This window comes from Artemia franciscana, chromosome 9, assembly GCF_032884065.1.
Source record: "Artemia franciscana chromosome 9, ASM3288406v1, whole genome shotgun sequence".
Classification (NCBI taxonomy): Eukaryota; Metazoa; Arthropoda; class Branchiopoda; order Anostraca; family Artemiidae; genus Artemia; species Artemia franciscana.
Window position 1 is genome coordinate 4,774,992 of NC_088871.1, and position 16,320 is coordinate 4,791,311.

Here is a 16,320-nt window from a genome sequence, read left to right on the forward strand (position 1 = left end):
TAGTTATTGTCTTATTTTTCCTTTTCTCTATTTACTATATTATTTACTCCTTTTTTGCTTTCTTTTGCAATGTGCGTATCTATGTTTTTTTTATATTTATTTTCTTATATTTCTCTCTTTCCATGTTATTTACTCTTTTCTTTACTTTTTTACTTGTAAATATTTTTCCGTTCCAGAGCGAAAATTCAAGCTCGTGCCTTTGCCTTATGAATTTGCTGTCATTAGGATGTCTGCGTCACCCGTGTTCACTCGACTACAGCGTGGTCTCTTTTCATCACCTATATTGGTAAGTAGTAATGTATGAAATTGAGTCTTCATCGAGGACTGACGGTAATCTCACGAAAAGGAAATTAGATGAATATGAAAGTCGTAGAGTAAATTTTAATGAAATTTTGAATAACCCGATAGGAAGAACACCAAATATGAATTTTGATGAAAATTTAGATAATATGATTGATAGTAACTTTGTGGAGGATTTTGGGCTATGGGATGTTGGGGCTCGGTGGGAGGATGTCCTCCGGGTTGTGCATTTGAATGTTCAAGGGCTGAATTCTTCCCTGGATGATATACAGCTTATATGTAAGAATTCTCGCCCTGGAATTATTGGTTTATGTGAAACTTTTTTAAATGAAAAGAACCAGCTACTTATGGATATACCTGGATATAATTCAATATTTCTAAATAGAAAGATAGCAAAAAGGGGGGGGCTAAGATTTTATGTATTGAATAATCTGGCAGTTGTAAGAAGAGATGATCTGTCAATGAACATTGAACGGGTATTTGAATCTCTGTTCATAGAATTGGCTACTAGCTCCAATGAAAAGATAATAATTGGCGAAATATACAGATCTCCAAGCGGATAAATGAAACAATTTATGGAAATATTAGAGATTGTTCTTGGGAAAGTATTGTCTGAAAAGGCAGAAATAATTTTAATGGGTGATTTTAACGCTGACATGATGGATATGTCATCGAGTCAGGCTTGTGATATACTGGCACTAGTAATCTCGTCTGGGCTAACTCCCTGTATACATATCCCTACACGAATTTCGAACCAATCTGCAACCTTAATTGACAATGTGTTCTCATCTATACATTCTGTAAAAAATGAAGGGCTACTATCAGATACATCGGATCATTTCCCAGTAGGAGTTTTACTTCCACTCCCCCGGTTTGCCCGCCGAATAGTCCCTGATAATAAACCAAGATTCTGATATGCACCAGCAAACATCGAAAAGCTCAAAGATGATTTATTCACTACGTCATGGGAGTTTACAATACCTGAGAGGTTGAGCTTAGAAAATTATAATAAGGCTTTTGATTTTTTTTATGAAACAGTAAAGAAGAAATTTATCCACCATTGCCGAACACCCCAACCAAGTCTTTCTAAGAGATCAACACCCATAGCCCCATGGACTACAGCTGGAATACTAAAGTCAATAAAGAGAAAACAGAACCTTTGGAAAGAGTATAGGAACAGACCAAGTGATGCTAAATTAGAGGCTTTTAAACTATACCGGAAGATGCTTAAAACTCTGATTCGAAAAGCTAAAATTACATATTTTTCCCGAAGGTTTGCGGATTGCGGCAAAAATATTAAGAAAACTTGGGATGTAATTAAGGAAGTTACGCAACCATCGGCAAGACCTAGAAAGCTCCCTAAATCACTTAATGTTCAGAATCAGCTTTTCTTGGATGAAGACCAAGTACGACATCAGATGACTAAATTTTTTGCTGAGGTTGGGAAAACAACGGCGTTAGGTGTGGTTCCTTCTTCAAGTTCTAGAACTTGGAAGCAGTTCCTCGGTCCTTCCTGTGTAAAGTCAATGGTTCTTGAGTCAGTTACGGAGCAGGAACTGATAACAATACATTCGTCATTGAAAAATTCTTCATCTGGATTCGACCAAATTCCTGCCAAATTAATCAAACAGATTCTTCCCTCAATTATTACACCACTGTGCCATTTGGTTAACCAGTCATTCAAGCTCGGAATATTTCCTCAGCGTCTCAAGTTGGCACGAGTGATAGCACTATTTAAAGGAGGTGACTGGGAGGATCCGGAGAACTATAGGCCTATATCTCTTCTGTCTGTCTTTTCTAAAATATTTGAAAAGGCTATGCTAAAGCGTTTGCTGAGTTTCCTAGACGCGAAGAAGTTTTTTCATCGGCACCAATTTGGTTTTCGGGAGAAGTGCTCAACAGAACACGCATGTAATATGCTTCTTCACTTTGTACGACAGTCTTTAGACTTCGGCCTTATCCCTGCGGCAATATTCCTTGATGTGAAGAAAGCTTTTGACAGCCTCACACACGAGATACTTATTGGTAAGTTGTCGCATCAAGGCGTTCGTGGAGAAGCTCTGTCCTGGTTTTCTTCATTCCTAACTGGCCGATCCATTGCAGTTGAAGTTTCTGATGAGCATATTCCAGTCGAATATGGAGTGCCACAAGGCTCAGTTCTTGGGCCATCCCTTTTCCTCATATATGTCAACGACCTCTATCGACTATTTAGCAACCCACGATCTGATTTCTGTTGTCATTTGTGCCAGAAAGGAGATGCTGTGGTTGGGGCCCTGGATACGCCTGGTCAACATGAAGAACTCTTTGCATTCGCCGACGACACCACCCTGGGGGCTGCAGCACCTGATGAATCATCTCTTATCCTCAAGCTACAATTGATGGCAGAAAATATATATCGTTGGTTTGATGCAAATTTGTTAGCTTTGAATGTAAAAAAATCATTTTTTCTTATATTCTCCCGCATAGGCAAAAGCTGCCCTACAGTGACAGAGCTTAAAACATCTAAGGGATCCATATCCCGCCCAGCTGACCGGTTTATTCGATTCCTTGGGATACTTCTGGATGAAAATCTATGTTTCAAACGGCATACTGAGTCAATGAGATTAAAGGTTTCTCGAGGCCTTGGAATTATTCGGAAGCTGAAGCGAGTCTTTCCTTTCTTTATCCTTCGTCTATTATATTTCTCTCTTATTTACCCTTATTTATGCTACTGCTCGTCAGTGTGGATGTCAACATTTCCATCTGTACTTACACCTTTACATAATCTCCAACTGAAAGCAGCAAAAGTTCTTCAGTCTACCACCCAAATTTATGTTGAACTTCTGAAGATTAAAGATATTCATACATTACACCTCTCTTTCATTGCATTTCAGTATTTCCGTGGAGACCTTCCATCAAGTTTTTCCGGGCTTTTTGAAATTGTTCGAAATGTCAGTTCTTATGAAACTAGAAACAAGGATGATGTGCTGGTGCCATCCACCCCTGCAGTGCGCTCGGACTTTTGTCTGATAGTTGCTGTCAGACGTGCCTGGAATTCCATTCCTGTTGGGATTCGACGGTCCTGTTCCATAGGATCCTTCAAGAAACGGTTGAAGAATTTTTTAATAAAAAAAAAAAATTAAATTATAATATTGATCAGTTATTTATATTGTTTAGTTATTAAGATTTAATTTATTTAATTAATTATTTAGATTGAATTTAATTACTTAGATTTGGGTGGTGTGAGTGTTGGATCCTCGATGTAAATATATATATATATATATATTTTTATTTTTATTCATTTTTTATTTTTTGTAAGTAGGTGGTGCGGAGACCGGTTGTACTCGGGTGAGGATTGGTGAGTAGACTCTAAATATATTTTAAGTGTGAATGTATTTAATAGTTATTTATGTTTTGTTTTGTTGTTTTTTTTTTCCCAAATAACGGGCCATTGAGCCCTTTGGGATATTTTTGTTTATAAATGGATGGATATTGGTAATAAAAGGAACTTGAACTTGAACTTGAAACAACCCTCCTAATTGATAAGTTAAAATATAACTTAAAAAGTTATACCTTAAAATATCCCTATTGACCCCAAAGCCTCATAACTCAGGAAAGGTTTTTTTTTTCCAACCCACCAACAGGTCTAGTCAACATTGTCCTAGTTACCAGTTAATCCATAAATTGCCATTGTTCCACCCACCTGGCTAACTGCTTGCAATTCCCAAGAACAATATGATACAACATAAATCACACGTGATACAAAAATTATCGATGTTGAGTTGCATATTAAACATTTTTGAAGGGGAAGAACCGTGCCTATGTAACAAGTTGTGTCAATATTTCGTACTTTAAGAAAAGGTTTTTGAACTCAGTCAAAATATATTCAAATCCAAAACACGTTCTCTTTGAACGTGTACGTCACAAAGTTAAACATTAAAGTGGTTTAAGCAGTCATATATCAGAGGTACTATCTAGAAATTTCAGGAAAATACACCTTATTTTTAATCAATAACTATAGGAAGTTTTGTAGCATTAATTTTGGAAAACAAAGCTTCTCTGATGAAAATAGAGAATATATATATATATATATAGTTACTGCAAATGTTCTAATTGGACAAAGAAATTTATTTTATGCTTCCCCTTCCCATCATTTAAAAACTCTGTGTTGATTCGATGTTATTCCCAATAGATTCTTATTGATCTTTCAAATGCACTAATTATTTTTGAGGAAACCAGATACTTGCTCTCCAAGGAATCAAATTGTGCTTTTCCACCAAATGTGTTACTTTTTCAAAAAATTTCTTTGTGGCATAATCTTTTAATGTCTTATGCGCAGCAATCAAAAATGCGTATGTGAAGCGTTGCCAGCCGGTATCAAAACGTAAGCTTACAACAGTCCTGGTAGTTGACAAATCTTAAAACAAAATATTTTTTTTTATAAATATGCTCTTTTCATGCTTTCAAATTATTTATGTCGTTTTGAACCCAATTAATAAAACACTCCTCCAAAGCAAATAGGCCAGGGGTGGACTTGTCAGTTCGAGATACAAACATGAACAACCTCTCCTGACTGTTCACTTTTGAAATAAACTTTTTGGATAGCCCATGCTTTTATCGTGTCCCTATAACCCCAGTTCTGAAGATTAGTCTCAATAATGTCTTATTTCACCCGTGTAGGCATGAACAACATTTAACTGGGTCGTTTAAAATGAAACCCCCGTCAACTCGACTCACAGGAGGATCAAGCATTACTCTTTGTGTTTTGAGGTGACTGTGTGTTATTCACTCTTTTCAGGGATAAGACAATATGGCTTTGGCTCTACTATGAACTCCCTAAAGGAGTAAACTTACACGAAATATTTTCTCCATAACTGTTATTAGTCGACTGTTGTCTGGAGGGAAGGGTTACACTTCAGATCACTACTGTCCTAAGTGTTTTTTTTATCATTTACGAGTAATAGAAAGTTAAATCATCATTTAAAACATTGTAAACTTCATGGTAATCAGTGGGTGAAGATTCTGACAGGAAAAATAACCGCTTTACAGTTTAAATTTTGTTATTACGAATAAAGTAGCTTTAGTTGAGAAGCAACAATATTGAACAGATCAGGCCAATCAAGATCCACTATTGCCAAAGATCATAGGGTCATTGCTGTTTCCTTGGCGCAAACTTAACGGTATTCAGTTGATAAAACGCAGTTGGTTGAGCCTTTTGAGACTATGGACGAGCAAGTTGGTACATTGTTAAATCTCCCTGTCAAGGGATGAAAAAGAATTTTACGATCAACGGTAACTTGTTCGGTTTCACGAGGAAGACTGACGACGAAAAAGTCACAGTGTATTGGCCAGGATAACCTAATTGACCCCAGGTCAACCAGGAACAAGTTTCGCAAATGGCTTCACGATAAATTCAATTTAGTAAAAAGGTAACAGCTCTTTCTCCTAGAAGTTATAAACCAGTCCAACCACGATATGAGATTCGGGCTACCAGTGATGGCACAACTTCGAAAAGATGGAGTAAAACATGCGTTTGGCTTAGTCTTTTCACGTATTTTTTCAAAATCTGTGTCTATTACTTTCTACTTTTTAGTTCTTACTTTCATTTGTTTTTGCTCATTTTCAATCCAAATGTTCTTTCCTTTCTTCGTCTTAATTTTTTTACTAAACAATACGAGTCTGTCTTTTGGGCGTTTTTGCTATTATTTTCTGTCTGCAATCTGTCTAAGTTTTTGCCTCTCATATTTTTCCATGCTATAATAGAAAGGATTTTGTAATTTTTGATTCAAAAGAATGACTGCAAAGCAACTGCAAGGTAATTTAATCTTGGTGAGATTTGAAAAACAGATAGATAGATAGTTTGATCAATGTATTTCAAAAGCTCATTTTTTGTACATACAAAAAATATGTACAAAGTTAAAAAAAAAACACCAAAAAACAAACTACAAAGTACACAAAAAGAGAATACAAAGTGAATAATACCTAATCTAGAAACTTGGCACTGGCGGAGAAAATGGTCAAAATTTAAGCAAAAAGGAGCTTTAAACTTTTTATACATATGTAGTTTTTGAAAAAAATCTCTAATTTAGCATGAAAACTGATTGAAGCTTTGTACAAAGTATATAGCAAGTCTCATAGAATGAAGTTTAATTATGAAAGGGCAATTTTATTTCAAAAAAGCTACTTTTAGTTATAGCTAGTTTAAATTTATTTTTCAATTGCTGCGTTTGGTAACTTTATTTGTAACGAGAGTAAAAATATATTGCATGTTTGTAATTTAGAAAAATCATTAGGAATTTCTTACTGGGCGTGGGTCTGTGTTGAATAAAAACAGAATGAAAAGAAATGGATAAAGAAGAGGAAGTCGTACTTGTCATTATTTTGCTAACATCACCAATCTTTTTTTAGTTAAATAGGAAAATAAATCTTCCTAATATTTTTTGTATAATAGTGTAAATGTGTTTGAAATGACAAAAGAGTTTCCTGAGGAGACTCAGCCTCTTAAATGCCCACATCCTCAGTATGAGTTTTTTTTTAGTTATTTCGATAAAAGTATGTAGCGTGGAAAGGAATTCGTTCAACGGGGCTGTAATATCACGACGTAGCCGATACAATGCTGGAACTCGATTCTACACAAGAGGCATTAATTTAGATGGACATGTTGCAAATTTTGTTGAAACAGAACAGATTGTAGAATATGATGGTCAAAAAACTGCCTTTGTACAGGTAAATTTCTGTTTTTGTTAATATGATGATTATTTCAAAAGTAGATGATGGGGGATTTAAGTACCCTCCCCACTTTTGGTGCTTCGGGTCCCAAGTACTATTCACTTATTGGGTCTATCCGCTATTTTTATAGTTCTATAGAAGGCCGAGAATGTAGTTTGGGATGTTTTTTGATAGAGTAGTTTTAAAGAAATAAAAGACGTAAACTTCGGATGTATGCGCTTTTATATTTTTTTTTCTATGAAATATTTTATCTTTTTTTTTGTTCTATCACATTATCGTTCCCCGAATTGCCTTTTTTCCTGATGGGCCTTAAACTCAAGTGCCGCTTGCACCAAATTGGAATAATATATGTTAAATATCAATGTTGGGTATTTCATATGCTGTTCATTTCAATATGACAGCGCAATTTCTAGCACTGCCAGCAAATCAGCAGAAATGCAAAATTTAAGATACCGTAATTCTATTTTATACCAATAAAAAAGGATAAAAATAAGTTTTTCAAAGAAAAGTAAAGAGTGATATTAAGACCTAAAATAATAAGAAATCAAGTAATATAATAGCTCAAACTTTGAAACGAATGAACAAAAAATGAAAGATGTTGCTATGAATGAATAAACTAAAAACGAACAGAAATGACGATAAATAAGAGCGGGGCTACCGCTCCCTCAGAACAACCAAATGGCTGGAGTGTTATAGATGAAACAAAATTTATTGCAAAAAAGCCTGTGGGCCATAGCAGCACAAAATACAAACAAAGTTCGAAGAACAAAATTCAGCTTTAAGTAATTCAAACCAAGAATAAAAAATAAACAAAAAACACACACGACAAGGTCCAACATTATAATCGACAAACAACAGTCATAATGAGATTCGATTCCTAAAAACCATAACAAGCAATCACCTCAAACGTAATTCCCTATATTTAATCCTTAAACGAAGAAACTTACACAACTGTTTAATAACACCTGCGTTCCTCTCAGCCATCTGCTCAGTTAACCATCATTCACTCGCAAACCATGTCCAAAACATTCATTCCGCAACTCGGACAGCTCTACACTCGGATATAAAATGAAAGAGATTCTCATTCACACATCCACACATAGGGCCTAAGAAGGGATCGGCCACCAAACTAAACTTTTCCAAAAATTTCCTTCTCTCACCTAAATCCCAACCATTCCCTCTAACCAACAACTCTTTATTCAACCCAATTTTTGAATTCTTTGAGGATTTGAATTCTTCAAATGCTCTTTATTCAACCCAAATTTAAAATCTCCCCCCGAAAAAACTCTTTAGCTTGAGAGTAAATCCTCAGACATAGATCGGTCGTTATGGCCTTTCCACTCTTGGATTTCTTGGTCCTTTAGGGTCTACTGGACTTCCTGTCATGCTGACACGCATTCATCCATCAGGCTTTTTCCTCCCTTCCACGTCTCCAAAAGCTTCCTCTGGAAGTCTTGTTTTTTCAGCTTCAAAGCCCTGTGGTGGAGGGATCAGATGGGCTAGTGCTAGCAATATTTATCAAGCTCATTTTCTTTCGATTTCGTATGAAGGGAAAACTTCCACCTTAGTAGTTCAAATGCTACTTTTGGTTTAGTAAAAGAGGAGCTACTGCAAGGTTTTTGGCCCATTTCCTAACCTGAACTCTTTTGACTCGGACATTTTCTTTCCTTAAAGATCCTTGGCCTAAGGTACTTATCCTGTAATTCCCAAGCTTATCGGGCAAAAAACCTTTGTGTTTTCTTACGCTCTTCTGACAACAACTTATTTTGAGCTGAGGTCACATCGACGCAAGGTTGACGTTCTGTAAGCTCTGAGCCTATTAGCCATCAAAAATGTGTTTTATGTATTTACTACATTTGGGAAAAACATCTTTTGCTTTGATGTTCCTTTGGCCATCTGTACACTCATTGTAGGATGTGGCTTATAAATATATTTTATCTTAAGGAGAAATACTATAAAGGGGAGTGGCATTTGATAAAGGGAAATGTCATAAGGGAAATGAAATAAACTCACCAAAGAAAAAATATATTGTTGTTCTGATAATTGTCATTATTTTTTGCAATAATTCATTTGCACCCGTGAAATTGTCACTAAAACACCCTATTAAATATATATATATGGGACTCTTTTATCCCCAAGCCTATGTCTGTATACGGGATTTTGTTGTAGGAAGGCTGGCTGCAAGAAGAATTTTTTCCGAGGAGTACCAAAAGAATGAACAAGGAAGAATAAAAAGAAATTATCTCTTGGACTTCGTCGAACGGTTAGACCCCCCCCACCCCCCACCCCACCTTGGTACGACCATGTGTGTGACTTGATACTATGTTTTTAAATGATTTTCTGAGTAGATTTGCACATGGCAGCATTAGAATGCTTTTTTTTTATTGTAATTATTTGACTGAACTGCCCTCTTAAGAGTATAAATGGGACTTCTTTTATTTCTAGACTCGTGGCTCCATACCAATTTTCTGGAATCAACTGCCGAACTTGAAATACAAACCCAGTGTAGTTATAGATAGTTTTAAAGAACATATTTTAGCGCTTACCAAACATTTTGAAGAACAAGTCCTTCAATATGGTCAACAAGTTCTTCTCAACCTGGTAATTAAATTTATCATATTTTCATTATATCTTTAGACAAAGATATTCGTTTATAAGGATTGAAGAAATGCATAAAGAGTCTCTACATATTCGAAATATATCTGTGTGTGTGGGGGGAGGGGTCAGGATGCTCTTATCTAACTCCTCTAATATATATGAAAAAAATGCGACACGACCTATTTATGTAGACATAGTAAGGCTCACGGTAAGTAGGCCTATAGCAACTCAATTAACATAATTGAAAATTATTAATTTGCAGCGCCAGCTTTTTTTTCTGCTGAATTCTTGTAAGAATCAGGCAATACGATGCTTAGAGTGTAAACAATGTAAGGAGGAAGCAAGCATAAGTATTCTTGATTAAGTTCTTGTTGGAAAATAATTCAACTGAAAGTGTTGACTCAACTGACATTTCCATACTACAACTGACTGCCCGCTAAAGGCTCTTGCTTTGTGTTCCAGTTTACAGCTGAGTGTTCTTTTTTTCTATTAAGATACCCATTCATTTCTCAAGGAAGGTAGTTAACACAAGTGTCTTTGTAAAGGGTTTTATTTAGCTCTGGCAAAGATCTTGTCGTGATTTTCCTTTGAGCGATCAGGTTAAAGGGTATATATGTAGAGTGCCGACAAAGTTACACCGTCGAAACCAAAGATTAAGAGAAGTTAATAAAATAGGAACTTGAAGCTCTTCTCTGAAAAAAAAAACACACACACACAGAAAAAAAAACAATAAATGGCTGGGCCATCTTGCGTTACCCAGTAAAGGCTAAACTTGATGACATAAACTTAAGTAAAAGCTCTAGTTGTGTTTTATGTTTCATATTTTGTTCATTGTTGTTTTGCATTTGGCATAATATTAAAGAAACTCTTTTGAGGAAGGGCACGATAGGTGTATGTGTTTACTTTTTTAAACTTGGTTATGATCTGCTTCGTAGCCTAGCCCTAAATATTTTACTAATAAAGAGGTTTAAAACAAAATAGTATGTTCATTGTCAGAAAAGTAGAGTGAAATCCAAGCCAAAAGAAAATTGAAATTGAAACTCAAGTTTTAACCAGCGCAATTAAGTCTTTTTTGATGTTCTCTCACTCTATTAACCATGTATCAATAGTGGCAACAGTAGTATTCATTTTATTTCGTCCATACTAAAACGCTAAATATTTTTCTCAAATTGGTCCGTCTTCATTTTCTGTTAAAACACTTTCAAGTTGCTAAGTGGGTTTCATGAGATCATCACCATCAGTTCACACCCTTACAGCTTATTAACAAACGCTCCCGGTCGATGCGTGTGCGTCTGTGATACCTATTGCGTAAAGCCCAACCCTTAGTTTGCCTTGTCAGAGTCATAAGGATTCTACACCTTAGGAAGTCTATACGCAAAATGTGGAGAACATATTTTGTCTTGTCCTAATTCGTGTACATGACGATTAGTAGAGGCCACGCCTTCCCCTCCTTGTGAACCAGCAGAACTATAGCCGGTCATTGCTTGAATACTAAGGTAAATGAGGAAAGTAGAATGGTGTTCTACTTTATTGGTAGTACTGCTATTAACCTTGTTCACGCCATTGTCCGAAAAAAAAGGCTCCTCATTACCGTTATTTACCAATTAAGATAAGTCACTGCATCAAGTTCTATTCTAAAATTTATTTAAAATAATAATTTATTTGAACTGTTTATAAAACTTATCCACTCAAAATCACTAGTAAAATTAATTATACGATTTTATCAATACATCATTTTGTCACTTTCTTCCGTTGTTTCTTTCGCAAAGTTAATCAGTTTGGTTACTGAACTACTCAAATATCGTTCCTAATTCTAAAACAATTAATTTCTTTGGCCAATTTTTAACTTAATAAAATGAGAGAAGTGAATAAGCCAAAAATAGAATATTGCGCTTTTTAGAAGATAATGAAGGAAAGCAAAAATATAAAGAAGAGAAAAAAAATTAAAAGCCAGTAATTGTGTATTAGTTTTCATGCTTTAAATAGTGTAATAAAAATTTAGTGAATTATTTCATCCTTCTTCTATATTTTCTCGTGCAATTGAACATTTAACTTGATATGCTAACCTGCTGTACATCTTCACTGAAGCTTTCCTTTAAATATTTATCAAACTTGTTCTCTTTGCTGGTATGTGTCTTGTCCTTCATATTTTTTCTTTTCCAGGTTGACCAAAAAGGATCTGAAGGAAGACTAGCCAGTCATTACAAGACTTTGATTCAAACGTATAATAACGATCTGCTCAGGTAAGAGACTTATACAAATAATTTAGAATATCTACGTAGAAAGGTTCTATTGATGAATCTTCAGCGAAGAAACTTGGTGTAAAATTCTTGAAATATGATTGAAAACGGTGTTCAGTTCGGTTAAAAGACTAAGAAGTTAGGTCTGCGCTGTTGCGATCCTGCAAGTTTCTTTAATTTTTTTTTTACCCTTTTAAAGTTTTCCGAATCTCGTTTCAAGTTGTTCGCCTATATTGTTTTGAGCTATCTTTCTGTTTATTTAAAGGAAAAGAAAAGATTTGATAAATTGTATTGAAATATTTTACTTTATTCAATAATTAGGCTCCAGTTATAAAATTTTAATAAACACACTTAATTTAAAAAAACTTAAATCGAACGAATTAAATCCTGTCAGCTGCTTGTTTCATCATGTCTGAGTTTTCAGACAGGAGTGTTGTTTAAATGTCACTTGTGACAGAAAAGACTAACAAAGCTGTGTTTTTTTTGTTTTTTTTTTATAAATGTATTCTTTGCAGGAGTCACCTTTCGAGTGAATAGTTCTGCTAATTATTTCGTCCAGTTTGTTCTCTTGTTACTTCGAGTACATGTATCTACGACTATTTACTGTTCCTTACTACAACAATCCTTGATGAAGTGTGAAGCTGATAAATATAGGCATGTCGTTGCGTACGGCAGTTATTTAGCAACTGCCAGCTGTTATAACAACAATAAGTTATTTTGTTGTTTTTTGAGCTATTTTTCTGGTGATGTACAGGAAAATATTCAATAGATTGTATTGAAATACTTTACTTTATTCCATAACTAGGCTTTGATTATAAAATTTTAATTAACGTATTTATAATTAACCATCACTTGAAGTAAAAATACCCAAAATCAACTGAAGTTTCCTGGCTACAGCTCCAAATCCAGTCAGCTGCTAGTTTCATCTCGTCTGAGTTTTCCGTCAGGATTGTTATTTAAATGTCGCTGGTGACGGAAAAGGCTAACAATGCTGTATTTTTTTTTTTTATAATTGTATTCTTTGCAGGGGTCACATTTCGAATGAATAGTTCTACTAATTATTACGTCCAGTTTGTTCTCTTGTTACTTCGAGTACACGCATCTACGACTATTTGCAGTTCCTTATTACACTAATCCTTGATTTAGTGTGAAGCTGATGAATATAGGCACGTCGTTGCGTATGACAGTTATTTAGCAACTGTCAGCTGTTATAACAAGCAATTATTTTTGTTTTGGGCTATCTTTCTGGTGATGTACAGGAAAAGGAAATATTCGATAGATTGTATTGAATACTTTACTTATTACTTATTATATTTTACTTAGTATTATACTTGGCTTTGATTATAAAATTTTAATAAACAGCAGCATTGTGTGGCAAATACCATCTGAAAGTTTTCCCTCCAGATAATTCCCCATAACAAAACATTATTACAAGTCATTGGGGAATAGAAATGCATGGAAGTGTGGGTAGTTGCCCTTCAATCTTTTGGTCATTCAGAAACCGCACTAAAACCTTTGATTTGCTTTCAAATGATATTTTGTTTTATCTTCTAGGACCATTGATTACATAGTATCACCCATTTGAAAAAAAAATATATATATACACATCCGTGATCTTCTTCCTGGTTGATTTTTTCAGAGCATTTCCCCCTAATTCGAGAAAAAAGAAGTTTGCTTGCTTGCAGTTTTCAGATGCAACCCCGCTCCCTCGCATTTCAGAAATTAAAATTTACTGATACAATTTATTTTGATATAATTGATATGGTTGGTTTAATATATATATTTTTTTTAGCGTTAAGGATGCCTTTTTAGACTTTTAAAGGGCCGTAGTCCCGTTTTTTTCCTTCATTGGGAAAGTTCTCTCTCTTGTGTTTTTTTTTTTTTTTTTTTTTTTTTCAAGTTTAACCACATTCGGAATGACTTACCTAAATTTGAAGAAAATAAACAGTGATATAAAAAGGCAGGCAGTTGACGCAGAATAACCAATAAACTCTATTTTCCTTGTTATCCTTGCTATCTTGATCCTTACCTAAAATTAATAAAGCTGATTATATTGACGGGAAAAAATGAAAATAACCCTTTTCAAAATTAACAATTGTTTAAAAAGAGCCTTAGGATTTATTCCATTACTAATGTATAGAATTTAAAAAAATAAGGAAATTCGTTGAATTAAAAACCTGTTATCAGTCTTTTTGGCAGCTAACCTCAAGGCTCGTTTTATAATAGGTTTACTGGTATTGACTATTGGTTTAGTAATATAGTTCGTTGGGGTAACCCATCATGATAAACGAATTCTTTTGATTTACCTTTAAGCAGCCAGTTAGTTTAATAAAGTTTTCAAGACCTGTAAATAATTCTCCTTAAGATAAGATTTATTTAAAAAAGCGGCTATCACAACCCCAAAAGGGCCGAATTCGCACTTTGGTGTCAAACACAATTATAAAATTGCAATGGATAAAAAGTCAAACAAAAAAATTCGTAAGTTAAAACAAGGGAAACAAATTTAAGCAAAATAAATTAACACTAAATAAATAAAAATGTAATAAACAATAAAACTATAAGATAAAAGTTGAGAGAAAAGCGGGGGGGCTATTTATTTAACATTTCAACTATGTGAGGGATGAACGTTCTTCTGTATTTCACAAAGGAAAAGAGAAGTAGTACGAAGGTTATGCACGGCAAAATGGGCAAGACTTAAGGAAATTTGTGCTCTCCTTTCCTTAAGGTCGACTACATTAGCTCTCTGAAGAAGGAAAATGTAAGGCACTTTACCCTCGTTGTAGATAATTCTTAGGCACCTTTTTTGAACTGCCTCTATTCTGTCCGACAGTTCATTGGATATGCCAGGATGCTAAACAGAACAAGCGTATTCAAGGGTAGGACGGACAAAAGAGAGAAAAAGAGAGAGAAACAATGCAATTTAAGACATTTAAATTTATTCAGGAGTTTGAGGAGAGAAAATGCAGCATTTGTACGTTTTAAAACATCATTTACGTGGCAATCCCATTTTAAGTCGCTTGAGATGGTAACACCCAGTAATTTCGTAATATTAACAGACAGGGGGGGGGCAGGAGAAACAAGGGGGAGTTTTAAGGAAACTAATTGTTAAAACTGTTGACTTTAAAGTGTTGACTCTCATATCACTAGCAACAGCTTCATCTGATATTGATTCTAAGATGTCCATTGTGTTACTCTTTAGATTTTTGAAACATGTTTCTAAGACAGTTAAATCGTCAACGAATTTCCATCTATCCGGGGAATCAACGCCAAGTCTGTTTATCATGGTAAGGAAGAAAATTGGGCCTAAGAGGGCACCCCATTATAAATTGGAAGGGGATCAGAGTAAACATCCAGGTATTTGACGACTTGCGTTCTATTAGAAAGGAAGGACGAAATTATTCTTATTAAGTAGGGCTCAACTACGAAGTCATTGGTTAGTGTTTTTTAATAGCGTATTGTGGTTAATTAAATCAAAAGCTTTTAGTAAGTCAACTGCGATAACATTGAGCCAGGTATTGGGTTTTTCAAACCCCTTAAGATCTCAACCTATTCTAAAAAAGAATTGTCGAGGTAAAGAGACCTGTAATCAAAAGACATATAAAAAATTCTCATTAAGATCTCAACCTATTTTAAAAATGTAGTGTCGAGGTAAAGAGACCTGTAATCAAGAGACCTGTAAATAATTCTCCTTGAGATCTCAACCTATTCTAAAAATGAATTGTCGAGATAAAGAGACCTGTAATCAAGAGACCTGTAAATAATTCTCATTAAGATCTCAACCTATTTTAAAAATGTAGAGTCGAGTCAGACCTGTAGAGAGAATATGTTGAATTGAGAGATATGTAAATAGAATATGAATATGTTGAATTAAGAGCTGATTGTTTGCTTTTTGATGGAAAAGGTAAATTTTATTGGTAATTTTAGGAAATAAACTGTTACGATATGCTGGGGACTGGCCCCAATTTCTTAAAATATTTTGAAGCACAAAATTTATGCTAGGATCCAATATCAAAATTGAAAAAGTTTTAGTTTACAATGCATTTGGAATAATAACGGAAACAATTTGGCCAAATTCCTGTACAGCAAGGCCTAAATATATGTTGATGATGTTCACGGTGTTCGGATAGATAATGAAAAGTACGGAATTGATCTAATATACCCTGATATTTGCTCTACCTCGTGAATGTCTATCTCGAAAAATGTCAGGGCGAATTTCATAACTTACAGCCCATTCCCCAGAGGTATTTAGGGGTCATGTCACACCCAGAGGCATAGTTATTGGACCTTCCAACTATAATAGAAAAATAGCTATTACAAAATTCTGATCGGATGATTTTTTTTGGGGGGGAGGGGGGGGAGAGAAGAGACACGATGAGGGCACGTTGGTTGCCCATCATTATTGTTCCTCTACTAAAAAAGGCTCTAGAACTTTGGATTTCCATTCGGTCATCCAAGAGTTCTTTTCAGATCGACT

The 16,320-nt window shown here is 34.8% G+C and overlaps 2 long non-coding RNA genes across 2 annotated transcripts in view; one reads left to right on the forward strand and one right to left on the reverse strand.

Annotated features, from left to right (window-relative positions):
- The window catches only part of LOC136030921 (uncharacterized), a 24,045-nt gene continuing 7,725 nt past the window's right edge, over positions 1–16,320 (forward strand). Inside the window, exons 1-4 of the long non-coding RNA XR_010618394.1 lie at positions 1–286; positions 6,818–7,005; positions 9,454–9,609; positions 11,770–11,849. This is a non-coding gene — a long non-coding RNA (uncharacterized LOC136030921). The remainder of the gene's footprint in view (positions 287–6,817; positions 7,006–9,453; positions 9,610–11,769; positions 11,850–16,320) is intronic.
- Positions 12,239–16,320, reverse strand: part of LOC136030922 (uncharacterized) — an 18,167-nt gene continuing 14,085 nt past the window's right edge. The window contains exon 4 of the long non-coding RNA XR_010618395.1: positions 12,239–13,875. This is a non-coding gene — a long non-coding RNA (uncharacterized LOC136030922). The remainder of the gene's footprint in view (positions 13,876–16,320) is intronic.